We start from the raw sequence: 14,641 nt of genomic DNA on the forward strand, positions 1-14,641 counted from the left end.
CTCAAATTAGAGTAGGTAAGCACTTCTCTTTGAGGCCCGAGAAGAATGTACGTCTGGAGGCGATTTCCCCATCGGTCTCTTATAATATTAGGCCAATTTTGCATATTTGGGACTTTATTTTGTACAAACCAATCAGCACCTAAGATCACATGAACGTAGTTTATGGGAAAAAGATCGCACCATACCTCCTCATGGTAATCAAATTGGGAAAAGACAACTTTTACCCTCTCGGTAAGCTTAAACTCGTGCAAGAAGTATGGAAGAAATAAAGACTCTCGAAAAAACCCCAAGTAGTCAACCATGGATGGAAGGATGTAGTTTCTATAGTATCTATCATTTAATACAATGAGGCAGCTCGGTATCCCATAAATGGTCACCTTTCCAGAGTGCAAACTCCTTCTCAGATCAACATTATAAGGCACATGATTACCCGTTGGTTTTGGAGATGCATATCCTCTTCTTCTCATGGGACAACCTCTACTATAGCTAGGATAACCATTCACACCATGTCGATCTTCATAAAAAGTACTATAAGGTGAAGACAATCAATTTTCACACTCCTCATATGTACTCTCATCATAGCTCTCATAAGCTTTGCAAATAAAAGGGTTATATCTAACACCAAATCTAGGTTCGAAGTAGGAAATGTAAAACTCCTCACATGCCCCAACTTCATCACAAGAACCATCATGAGGTCCTACATCATCTCTATATTCCCCACAGGCACTAGGCACTTCATTCTTCTCATTTTCTCCCCTAAAATCGCGACCCTCAAATCTGCCCAAGTTTTGATCATGGCTATTTTCATAGCCCTCACAATCTCTCTCAACTTTGTAGCCATAAAATCCCCCACTACAATCATAGTCTCCCATGTTGTAGTCACAATAATCCTCATCTATCGAAGACATGTTTCCCTTATATTACCTTTTAAACCTATAAAAAGAACAAACAAGATTAGTAGTTAAATCTCCTCTCCAACACTCTTATACACTCACCTTTGTGATTCTCACAATCAGAGTGGTAAATATTGAAAGTTTCTTATACTTCGGTAGTCAATAAGGTGTCAATCACTAATTACCAGCCGAAATAGATTCTTGTTTGATCGACTCAAGACACAAAATAGAAAATTCTACTTACGAACTTGAAACAAAGAAGTTCAACGAATCAAAATGAGAAAAGCACACAAAGAACAAAAACACAAAAAAAAAAACGGACTCAAACAACTAATTCACAATCTAGTAGGTGATTACTAGTTGCTAATTAGTACTAGACTCAAGAAATGAAACTAAGGAAACAAAGAAAAGAAACTTAGAAATCTGAAATTTTGAGCCTAAGGTTATTTTCAGAGGGTGATGACGTGGAACTTTGATGATGTGGCAGTTTAGTGACGTGGCAGTTTGCAATTTGGATTGGTCAAATTTTAATTTGGAATGGTAAAAATCAGCTTTGGAAGGGAAACAACAAGACTTGGAGCTTTTTTTTTTTTAATTTAAAAAAGGTTTATCTTTCTGTCACCCTTTTGGCAAGACATTTTTTTGAAAGGTTGTTGGCTCTTTCCTCTTTTGTTAGTCTTAGAATAAGATCTTACTACTCTTTTGGTAAACAAGACTTTTGAAAGCCCTTTTGTCCCCTTTTCTTTTTGGATGTCTTGGGATTGTGTCTTTCAAGATAAACACAAAACCCCACTCCTTTCTTCACCCTTTTAGATCAAACCACTCCCTTTTGAATGTTATTGCTCAACAATACATGAAGAACAACAAGAATATTCAAGAATGGAAACCAACCCAAATGAGCTCCAAATTTAATGATTTTTGTTTCTTTTAGCTCATGTTGAACTCCACAACAACAACAATCCTCGACAAAAAACATCAATTACACACTTTCAAGCCATTAATTCTCAAAAAACAGCAACCATTAAAATTTAAGAACAACTCAAAGATGACTCAAAATTTGGATCTTGACTCTTTTAGTGTTAAAGAAGAAGGGGCTAACAATAGAAATAACCAAAACACATAAAAATCTCCTAAATCTAAGATACAAATTTCGTCCTAGACACCAAAAATGGGACAGAATATTTCTTTTTGGATTTTTCATTTTTCAATATCTTTTTTTTGTAATTTTTGAGTTAGCAAGCCCAAGATTGATTCCGTAGGAATGAAATCAATCCATGCTATGATACTAAATGATAAGGGACACGATAATAAACACAAACTAGCCAAGAACAATAAGAGAAAACCAAGAATAAGATACAAAACAAGCGCGGGCAACAACACAAAGAATTCAAGAATAAGAAGATAAAATACAAATAGACAAATGAAATAAGATAAAGGGATAGATAAGATAACATAAGAAGTTACGAAAAAAGAAGAACCAAATCGTGTATTAAATGATAATACCCTTAAACTCACAACAACAAACATCAATCTTATTACGGTGACCGTTAAGGGAATCAACTCTACCTTACAACCACCGTTTCTAAGCAAAGATCAATAATGGATTTTTCAAGCCCTACACTAATGGTTTTTTCAAGCCCTACACTAAGGGTGTTACACTTTCAAAGAGAGAAGAAGTCTTTAACATATTCATCATTCAAAAACTAAAGAGAAAAGACCTAAAAGAGACTATATATAGCCTTATTACATAATGAAAGACAAAATGACTCCAATACCCTTAAGGAAGTAGGGCGGTCATGAAGTGTTACTTGGACAAGGCTAAGTGACCAAAATTCCCTTAATGAATGACCCAAAACCGTGAATCCTCAATCTTCAATGCTCCAAGCAATCTTCCACATGTGGGATTGCTCTTTGGTGTACTCAAATCGGCCCCTCTATGTAGGATCCCGTGTCTTCAATGCGACCAAAGCTTGATGCCCCACGTACTGACTTCAAATGATGTCATCAAAAGGTAAGGCGTCCATTTAACCTATATCAACCTTTCTTGAAAAAACTAGTAATTCTTGTGTTCCAATTGAACAACGAGTTTGAAATTGAACTCACATTATGAATACAGAAATGAGAATTTTCGTTCCCAAAGCAAATGTGTGAAGCCCACTTGAGCTATTTATATATTATACTTAACACAGGTTTATTCTTTTTCTAAACTTTGGGTTTAATATTAAACTTTAGATTTATTATTTAACAAGGATTTGAGATTTATCAAAGGTTTGAGATTGAAGAAAATAAGATGAAGAGAAAAGTAAAAAAAAAAAAAACTAACACAAGAATGGAGTAATAATTATTCTGCAAGAACATGAATAAAAATAAATGGAAAAAAGTAATGAAATAGAAAAGGAAATTTAATAAAAATATAAAGGAGAAAATCTAATAAATAAAAGTAATTAATTTTTTATATTAAAAAAGTATTATCACGTGAAATTACATGGCATGATGTGACATTATGTGGCAGCACGTGCGGGTTACTACTTGAAATAAAATCTGGGTTTGAGCTTTTAAACGGGTATATATTTCATTTTTAAAATGTTCATAGGGTTAATAGGACCCCCACAAAATATAGGTGTGTAGTTGAGATTTGAGGTAAAGTTTGGGGGGCTTTTGACCATTTTCTCTTCTATATAATAAGTGATTAAAATCAAAGTCATAAATTGACTCAAGGTGCTACAGTTAAATGCTGAAACTCCACATGTCAAATGTAGTATTGAGCTAACCTTTAATCAATTCAGTGTTTCCCTATGCAAATCTTTGTCCCGTGGTTTATCTTTGTTTTTTTCTTTATTTTCTTTTTTTGCTCATTTTCTTAATTTTTCTATTCAGATAGTGTCCTTTCTTTACAAGTTCATTTTATTATTTATTAAAGTATATACATATATATATATATATATATTCTCCTATCTTTAAGATCTTCAAAATTTTATTTAAATGTGACTTTAGTTATTTTCTCTTTTTATTAATCTATTATTACTTTTCTCTTGATTTTCAAAGTATTTAGAATGATGACATCAATAGTATAATGTTAGTCCATATATATAGATCAAAAGGTGTAGTGCTAATTTAAATTTAAATTTTATTTTAATGTGAAGAGTTAAAATTTAAGTCGTGATGGTACCTATCTCAACATTCGTGATAGGTAAGTCGACCCAACACTTATATGAAAGAAAATACAAAGTAAACACACGAAAGATTTAAAAATGGCAAGTGTTGAAACCAAATTGCGTAAACCAACCCAAAATCTATGTCATGATCCAAACCCGTTGTGAGTGAAACCCACACTAACTTTTGGTGAGAGAACCATCTAATCCTAAATCGAGCAAACCCAACTCGTAGCCAAAAATAAGGCAAACTACCTGATTTTCATAAATTAAGATAATGTTATCAACAAATATAATGACAATCCAGTAAAAAAATAATCAAAAATCTAATAATCCCATAAAATCTGTAAGTCATTCCACTGAAACACGAAAAATTTAATAAAAACGAGTTCAATCCAATACAACTAAAAATGTCTAAGTCTCATACAATGGACCAGAAACTAAATGAACAACTCATGGCAGCTCAAAATATTTAACTTACCACTGAGTTTGAATGTTATCCTCTCTATAGCTGAGGTCTCAAAATAATCTCTAAAATATGTTCTCCACTCAAAAAAAAAAAGAGCACGTGTAGTACTAGGACAAAAAAAATAATGGTGTACTAAAAGGGTCATCGACAACTCAAAATGAGAAATATGAATAAGTACCCATAACTTAATAAATCAAGACAATCATGAACACCTACCATGTAACCTTATCTCAAGTTTATAACACTTAACCACATTCAAAAATATTATAGAGTTTAGTGAATACAAGCTAAATAAATAACAAGTCAAGTCAAGACCATGACCACCAACAAGTTTCCAAGTGAACAACCATGACTCAAATAATATATCAACCATATTCAAATTACATAAGTAAGTAGACAATATAGAGTCATGTCAACCTTACAGTTAAGCCCGGACCACTCAAGGGTCCATTCTAAATAATAATAATAGTAAAATAATGAATCTAAATTTACATGAAGAAACCAAATATGGCAAGTAAACACGTAAGACCATTTCATGCAAGAAACTACTATAACAAGTATGTAAGCCTGGTTAGTCAAGAAACCAATATAACATGTAACCGTATAATCTTTGGTACACTCAAGAAACCAATATAACAAGTCAATACATAAGCCCAGTTCACTTAAGGAATCAATATAACAAGTAAACACATAATCTTTAGTTCACTCAATGACCCATCACACTCACTTAAAACTTGTACATACATTCCAAGGGTCTTATGCTCACCCACTATCCATGTGTCGTGACCCAACTAACTGAATATGTGGGCGCCTACTCTAATAAACCTAGATAGAAGAATCCTTACCACCTATATAAATATACATAGAACTTAAAGAGAAATTAAAAAATACTTCATTTATTAGAATAATTTGTAAAGATTTAATTACAACTGAGAAATATTTCTCATGTGACAAGTCTAAATAGGTACAAGAGCTACTATGAGATAGTACAAAGAAAAAGACACATCTTATACCATAGGAACAATAACAAAAACTATTGGAGATCTTTACCATGTCAAGCATATAACACCTATTGATCATGCGACCATATTACACCTTAAAAAGGGTATAGCAAGAGTATTATCGGTATAAAATAATATGTACTGATAAGCATTATTATCAATCCAAATTAAATCACATAAACATAACATAAATTTCCAGAATGAAGTGATACGATTTAAATGGCCTCCCTTTTTAGCTTTCAATGACATCATTCGAAGTCAGTACGTGGGGCATCAAGCTTTGGTCACATTAAGAAAATGGGATCCTACATGGAGGGGCCGATTTGAGTATACCAAAGAGCAATCCCACGTGTGAAAGATTGCTTGGAGCATTGAAGATTGAGGACTCACAGTTTTGGGCCTTCATTAAAGACATTTGGTTACTTAGCCTTTTCCAAGTAACACTACATGACCACCCCTTTTCATTAAGGTTATTTTGGTCATTTTGTTATGTAATAAGTTAGACTATAAATAAGTTCTATTAGTTCATTTGCTAGTTAGTTTATGAAAGATGAAAGATTGAAATACTTGAAATCCTCTCTCTTGAGAGTAGGTCACCTTAGTATAGTCTTAGTTAGGACTTGGAAAACTTATCCTTAATATAGGGCTTGGAAAATCCAATATTGTTCTTTGCTTGGAAATGGTGGATCTTGAGGTGAGTCCATTACCTTGGCGGCCACCGTAAGAATGTGGTTTTAATTATTACATTCATTAGGGCTTAATCTTGAAATATACTTGGTTCTTAATCTTGTAATAATCTTTGTCTCACTATCTATCCTTTCATTATTTTACAAATTCGTGTATTTTTGTGTTTGTCATCTTGTATCCCTTTGTGTTGCTTGTTCTATTCATATTTTGTGAACATTTTTGGCATCTTGGTGGACTGATTTGTATCATTTCATATCAAAGCATGGATTGATATTGTTCCCACAAGATCAATCTTGGGCTCGTAAACTTGAAAATAAAAAAAAGTATTAGAAAACTAAAAAATCAAAAAGAGGCAAATCTGACCATTTCTTGTGTTCTTGGCCGAAATTATGTTCTTATTGTTGTTGTTGTTTTGTCCTATATTTGTGTCTAAATCTAGGTGTGTTTTGATTGTCTTAGTTGTTTCTAAGTGTTAGTTTTGTCTTCACTAACATCCTTGAGTCTATATCCAAGTTGAGCTTGAACATTATTGTTGGTATTATTGTTACAGTTTCAAGAATTTGAACATTATTGGTATTGTTGTGTGGACCAAAACTTGAAGGTGGTTTGACCTCGTGTTGTTGGTATTTTGTTGTGGTTTTTAAGCTTGAAAAAGGTGTTGTTGATTGTTGGAGGTTCAACGTGAGGCTAGGTTTTCAAACTTCTATTGAAAGTTATTGTTGTTCTAGACTATCTTCATGTCTAGTTGTAAAAAGATCTTCAATAGTGTTGTTTGATCCAAAATACAAGTGAAAAGAAGTGAAGCCTTTGTTAGTCTTTAAAACAAATACCAAAGACCTACCAAAAGGGAAGGGGGACAAAAATATCCACAAAATACTTGGTACTAAAAGAGGGAAAAATTTTTTTATAGGTGTCCAAAAGAGGAAAGGGCCACCAACCCTTCAAAAATGTGTCTTGCCCAAAAGGTGTAAGACAAGTCAAACCTTTTTGAATGTGAAAAAGGGCTACAATCTTGATATTTTTTTTACCCAAGGCCTAAATACACTTCTTCAAGAATTGAAAATTGAACCAAAATTTCAAAGTTGGAAAAATAAGAACCTTTCAAAAACCGCAACCAATCCTAGACTGCCACATCACCAATTTTTGTACAATACCGAAACTTAGGACTCAAAATCTTGTATTCTTAGTTTCTTATTGTTGATTCTTAGTTTCATTTTTTTATTCTTATACTAATTGGCAACTGTTAAATACCTACTAAGTTGTAAATTAGTTTTTGAATACGTTTCTTTCATGTCTTCGTTATTCATGTTCTTTTCTCATCTGTAACTCGTAGTAACTTCTTTATTTCAATTTCATAAGTGAATTTTGTTTTGTGTCTTGATTCAATCAAAACAAGAATCCATTCCCGCCACCAAGTAGGATTGACATATTATTGACTACCGGAGTATAAGCAACTTTCAATATTTGCCGCTCTAATTGTGAGAATCACAAAGGTGAGTGTATCGAGTGTTGGTAAGGAGCTTTTTATTTTCTTTTTTTTGTTGTTGTCTTTTTTTTTTTTGTTAGGTACCATGACTGCACATAATTTCAAGGCCATGTGTGATTGCATCCATAATGATCTTGAAGATATGCAACAACACATTGAAATTATACGTCAATTGTTACCCAAACTCTTCCCTTAAAATCCAATTGTCCAAACAGCTTGCGATAAGAACTTTCTGAAGGAAGTTGCTGCCCAATCTTGTGATGGACTTTAACACTGAGTTAAAGATGAACATACTCATAAACGTCAAGGTAAAATAGCTAACCCTTACACTTTTATGCATGTGAATGATAATTGTGTGACCAGTAGCCCATTGAGTGTAAGTTATAGCTTGCCTATATATGAGTGTATTGTTTCTTTTCCACTTGATGATGATGTACTTGTTGTGAGTATAGATACACTAGTTGATCCTACTGATGACCGAATCGACTCTTTTTGTAAGATCGATTTATGTCCACTTAGTTTTGAAACCATTGTGTTGAATGAAAGTACATCATCTTGTGAAATTTATGTTGATCAACTTTTATGTGAAAATTGCCCACCACTTGAGGATGTGTGTGATGTGATTAATAAATCTCATGTGTGTGATGATGTTGAAAATATTGATCAAAGAAATAGGAGTGAACCCGAGAGCTATTCTTGGGATAATCTTGCACTTGAAATCTCTTTGAAACTTGATATTGATCTTTTAGAGAGTGATGAACGTGTTTGTTCTGAATCTGCTCGTAAAATATATCATGCTCTCTTAAGGTATAATGTCTTGTTTGAAGATGATATAACCACTCATAATGAACCTAGTGGTGTAAATGATGGTATAGATTGCCTTAGAAGCTATAGCCGATATGCTAACCCACTATGGTGTGACAACATTCCTCCTAAAGATGGAAATCTCTTCTTGGAAGATGAGAGTACTCTTAATGGTAAGGGATGTATGGTTTTGGAAACTACTTCTCCTTCTACTTTGTATGACTTTATTGTTGAGAGTACTCATGGTGATGATTGTGAAACTAGTAGTGAGTACACATATGAGTGCACCTTAGTAGAAGTCGACTTGAGTGATTCCTTTCTCCACTTTCAATTTGCTTTGGATAATATATATGCTATTGTAGAGATTATGCCATTTATTTAGGGTGGAGACCACGGGAGAAGGGAATTTTGTCTAGACCCATGTCTATGGCCACTCTTCCTGTTTGACCTCAGTGCCAAATATAGAATTGGTGATGATGGTGCACCTAACTTGTTGGTTGGTTTACATGACAAGCAAAGTATCAATTTGGTGAATTCTATAGCCAAATCCTTTGTGCATTTTTTTTATTAATGATGTAATATTTAGTTTAAAGGATCCTTGATTATATTCTAAATATGTGCAACCTTGGAATGTTGAGGTGATTTGTCGTGCTTACCCTAACCCTCATGCCATGAGGAATTTGTATTTGTGTGTCCTTTCTTTGGTTTTGTAAGGTTTGGATTCGAGGTCAAATACTTTTCAAGAATGGGAGGATGATACGATTCAAATGGCCTTCTTATCTTTTAATGACATCATTCAAAGTTAGTACATGGGGCATCAAGCTTTGGTCACATTAAGGAAATGGGATCCTACATGGAGGGGCCGATTTGAGTACACCAAAGAGCAATCCCACATGTGAAAGATTGCTTGGAGCATTGAAGATTGAGGACTCGCAGTTTTGGACCTTCATAAAGACATTTTGGTTACTTAGCCTTGTCCAAGTAATACTCTATGACCACCCCTTTTCATTGAGGGTATTGTGGTTATTTTGTTATGTAATAAGTTAGACTATAAATAAGTTCTATTTGTTCATTTTCTAGTTAGTTTATGAAAGATGAAAGATTGAAATACTTGAAATCCTCTCTCTTGAGAGTAGACCACCTTGGTATAGTCTTAGTTAGGACTTGGAAAAGTCATCCTTAGTATAAGGCTTGGAAAAGCCAATATTGTTCTTTCCTTGGAAACAGTGGATCTTGAGTTGAGTCGATTACCTTAGGGGTCACCGTAAGAGTGTGGTTTTGATTGTTACATACATTAAGGTTTAATGTTTAAATATACTTGGCTCTTAATCTTGTAATAATCTTGGTCTCACTATCTACTCTTTCATTATTTTTCAAATCCATGTGTTTTTGTGTTTGTCATCTTGTATTCCTTTGTGTTACTTGGTCTTCTCATATTTTGTGGACTTTTTTGGCATCTTGGTGGACTGATTTGTATCAATAATCATGTAACTTTAGGGTTATTTAGACACAAATATTTTATTTAATAATTCCTTAACCCTTTGGGATAATACTAGCCTTATCGTTTAGGAAATCACCAACTACCCACTAGTTTATCAAGTCAAACCGTATCCTATAATTACTTGTGATGTATATGATATCCAACCCTTATATATCTTTTACCCTTAACCATTCCCAATTAAAACCCTTATTGTAATACTTAAAGTTTTTCTACCAGCTACTAAGTTTATTCCATCAATAATAACTCAAGTCAACACACCACTACTAACCTCATAATTTTATTCAAGCACAGTCAACATATGCACATAATAGGGTCAAAAATCATGACTCAACCATATTATACCTCCCCTTGTCTTATGCAATGGCCTAATTTTTGGTGATTTATAAGAATTACTTATTTCTTTGTGATTTAACCATTTTATCCTTCTTAAGGTTGCATTATGTTATTTTTTGGAGTGTGAGAATGATTCACATAAATTTCAGTATATTTTGATGTGATTTATGAAAAATTATAATTTCGGGTAGTTATAAAGGCTTTATAGTTGACTTTGATCAACATTTGTTGATCTAAGCATCAGAAAGAGGGGCCCTTGGGCAGAACTGACTCCTAAGAAGTTGCTGGCTTTTCATCAGCCGTTGCGCGCTAGCGCGCTAGCCTTTTCCCAACCTATACAAGGGCTAACGAATTACACCAATAGAATCAGAATATAGATTTTAGGGTGGTGAGATAATTGATGTGGTTTTATGACTTTTATATCTTATTTCGATCCTCGATTTGTAAAGTTGTGAAATTATATTTTAGGGGTCAATATTGTAAAAATAATGTTTTATCAAAAATTTGATATTACCATTGAGTTTGGAGCAGTGAATTTATTCTGGTAGCATAGTCCATTTGTGTACTCAATATTCTTAATGAATTCCAAGGGGTACGCCGAGAATTGAAATTCTCCAAGTTTCCAGCAGGTGCACCATTCAGCTAGTGCACCCACTTAGGCGATTTGCTGGTCACTTAAGTGACCTGGTAGCCGACTGGGGCTATCTCTTAAGTTACTCCTTAATCACCTAGGCGCATGTTGCTTAAGTGACAACCATGTCACTTACAAGACAAGTTGGGCATCATATAAGCAATACTTAGTCGCTTAACCGGTGGCCGCTAAAGTGACCTTATGGTCTCTTAGGCGATGCTTGGGTAGGTCATATCCCCTTTTTTGCGATTTTCATCATTTTCGAGACTAGGAGCTTGCGGTTTTGAGTTTTTGAATAATTCTTCCATTTTAAAGTTTGGGTAAGCTCCAAACCCCCATTTCAATTTCTTTTCTTCGATTCTTACCATTTTAATCTTGTTAAACTTGGATTCAAAAGTCAAATTTTGAAATTTTGTCTAGGAAGGCCTATAATTGGGAATTCTTTGATTTAAACCACAAATTCAATTTGTTTATCACTTGTCTTTTCTTCCATAGGTTTCTTTAATCATGAAAAATATATTTTTGGACAAAAATTTTAGTCTTACCCTTCTTTTTTAAAAACCCATTTTAGGGTTCTATTTTGCCCCTGACTAGAAAATGGGTAATATAGGTATCGTTGGATTTTTTTTTACGTGTCTTTTCTATATTTGTGTGTTTTAGCTAATTCCTGTTCGTGCTGAGGCAAAAGCTTAGTGTTAGAGGTCTATTTTGTACTGATTTTGACATAGAGGTAAGTTATGGCTTAACTTTCTTTAGACTAGGTTGGGTAGTTAATAATGGTATAAAATCATGTTGGGTGTGAGAATTAATCATAAAAATGACTTTATAATTGTGTTTTGCCTATGTGGGGACCTATGTTGGTAATGTTTAGTGTTTTTTTAGATATTATTTGTTATGTGCGACCGTGAGGGTCTTATATGATGTTGTTGGCCTTGAGTATGTATATTTGATCATATCATTTTTGGTAAAAAACTTAAATTAGAATTTATGTTGTATCAATGACATGGTTTTGTATTTTACTCTATTGGCATGCAGTTAACATTGGATTCATAGATGGTTGGCATAATGAGTGGATTTTTGGCTCACTTGGCAGATATATTGGTTAGATTTGGACATTTAGTAACTCTCATTTATGTTAGTTGTGAGCATTACATTCTCATATCATATACGTTAATGAAACATTGATACCACCGTGGAAATACTGGGAACACTGATTTTTTCTAACAAAAATCTGACATCCTTAAAAATCCTTTGTTAATGGATGTGTCAAAGCAGAGTTATGGATAGTGGTATTGGATATTGGATTGTATATAAGTTGATGAACCCCCCATGGGTCCTACCATGGGAGCACAACTCGATAGTGTATACGGAGGTTGTACGACAACCTCGTGCATCACATCACATCATCTTCATCATCATCATCTTCATTACATTTCATATGAATTATTCTTATTTTGTGTTGTATTATCATCTTTGATGTGATATATGTCTATTTGTACTTCTTTTTCATACTTGTATGTATGATATTTATGTACATATGTATTTTTCTCAAATTTGTGTGTGGTTTATGTGAATATTGTAGAACTGTTAGTGGGGATAATGTAGGCTACCATTTGGGACATTTTCTAATTACAGGTGGCATGCCCATAGTATGTATTTTATATGCTTTATTTTCTACTTTGCTCAGTCGCCCTATGAAACCTATTGAGTATAAGTGGATCATAGTCACCCTTACTGCGCTCTTTTGGTGTAGATCTAGGTACGAGTGCGTTACATGGTAGCTAATTCAGGAGGTATCTAGAGTAATTCAAGGAAGGATTGATCTATGTTTCAAGAGTTGACCTACTATCTCTTCTTATCTAGCTCATGTATCATTTTGTATTTGGAGATAGATTTTGATCCTTTTTGGAATATCAATGTATCTTTGACATTCGAGACATATTTAATTGTTCTTTTATTGTGACACCAGGTTTTGGGATGTTGTATGGTATTTTTGGTTATGTACTTCTGCTATTATCATATTTATGTGATTTGGATTTATTCTAGAAGCCTTGGCTTGGATTTTGGTATTTTTTTTCATTTTATATAAGTTTGGGTGATTGGCTTACTTGTCAAGACTTGTCGCGACAAGTGTTATCGCGACCTTGATTTTTGGGTCATGGCATCTCATTCACCTAAATAAGTGGACGATATAGAAGATAACCTCTTCTTTTGTTAGCCTTAACCCAAACCTCTCATGGATACCTCCAATTATGGAAAACAATATAATCATAAGTCCCAATTTACAGAAAAATCTAATAAAACAGACATTAAATAAGCATGGTTCAATCAACAAAATAATATATCAGATAAGCAAGTAATCCTTGTTCACTCGAAGAACCAATATATCATAAAATTAAGTAATCCCAATTCACTCAAGGAACCAATACATTAGATGAGGAAATAAGCCTAGTTCTTTCATAGAACCAATATAATAAAGAAACACATAATCCCTTATTCACTCAAGGAACCATCACACTTATATGTGCCATGTACAAGCTTGATAAGGGTCATGTGATCACCCACTAGTCGTTACCTATAGGAGACGAGCTTGTGTCTATGAACCAAAACTCATACTCGAAGTTCCTGCCAACATTAAACCAACCAATTCTGTGACGAGGTCCAAATGCTGGTACCTATTATAAGAATAAATATAATCCCAACAGTCACAACCACAATGATAACATAACAACTTTTTTAAAATCCAACAAGCTTTGATATAAGTTCGTTCCATGTGATTAACACTTAGGATATCAAATAGTCATTCACTTTTCTTGAACCTACATTATAACAAACAATATGAAGGATAGTTAGTAAATATTATGACCCTCCCAGTTATTTTCTTAGTTCTCATATTTATTGGTATTTTGAGCCTTTCCACAGTGGCTATATATCATTTATAACTTGTCAGAACTGTCTGGTCCAATTATCGGACAGTTCCTCTAGATTTTAGGCTCAATTACCTATATTTGAGCTTTCTCTATTAAGGAATTGGTCTCAAACTAAAAATCTTAGTAAATAGCCTTGGATGAGAAATCTAACAGTGCTATGAGCTCAAAAATTTTGATTTCAGGCTAGGAGACCCTAGGTTCAAGTACCGAGGTTTCTCGACTCATTTTGGACTATTGGATAGAATTTGGTTAAAATAAAAATATAGGTGTGGGACCCATATTTCTTTGAGACGACCGTGGATAGAAATTTTAATATTTCTATTGAGTCTAGAATATCAAATTTTGTATGGTATCATAGTTTTTTTTACATGTATAGGGTTTTAAACGAATCCAAAACCCCCAATCGAAATCCATTTGTACTAAATAAATTGTTGATATGTAGCAGCTAGTACCAGGGTAATTTACCCTTCACGTTCGAGAGGAGTAGGCCACATATGTGAAGGTTTAAGAGCTTGACCATCACATTAGCGATCCCTCTCTTGCATTCACTATGAAGGGTTGATCTAATCTAACCCTTCTCTTTTTTCTTGTGTTTCCAACTATCAGTGTCGCACTCGCGATAACCAGGATCATTTTTCTTTGTGGTTGTGGCACAATGTTCACATTTATGAAGGGAAATTCCTATGACCTTTTCATTTGTGGCCCTTTATTCCAACATTCATGAAAGGCCTTAGCAGTATATATATTTCACTTC

This window comes from Capsicum annuum, chromosome 2, assembly GCF_002878395.1.
Source record: "Capsicum annuum cultivar UCD-10X-F1 chromosome 2, UCD10Xv1.1, whole genome shotgun sequence".
Classification (NCBI taxonomy): Eukaryota; Viridiplantae; Streptophyta; class Magnoliopsida; order Solanales; family Solanaceae; genus Capsicum; species Capsicum annuum.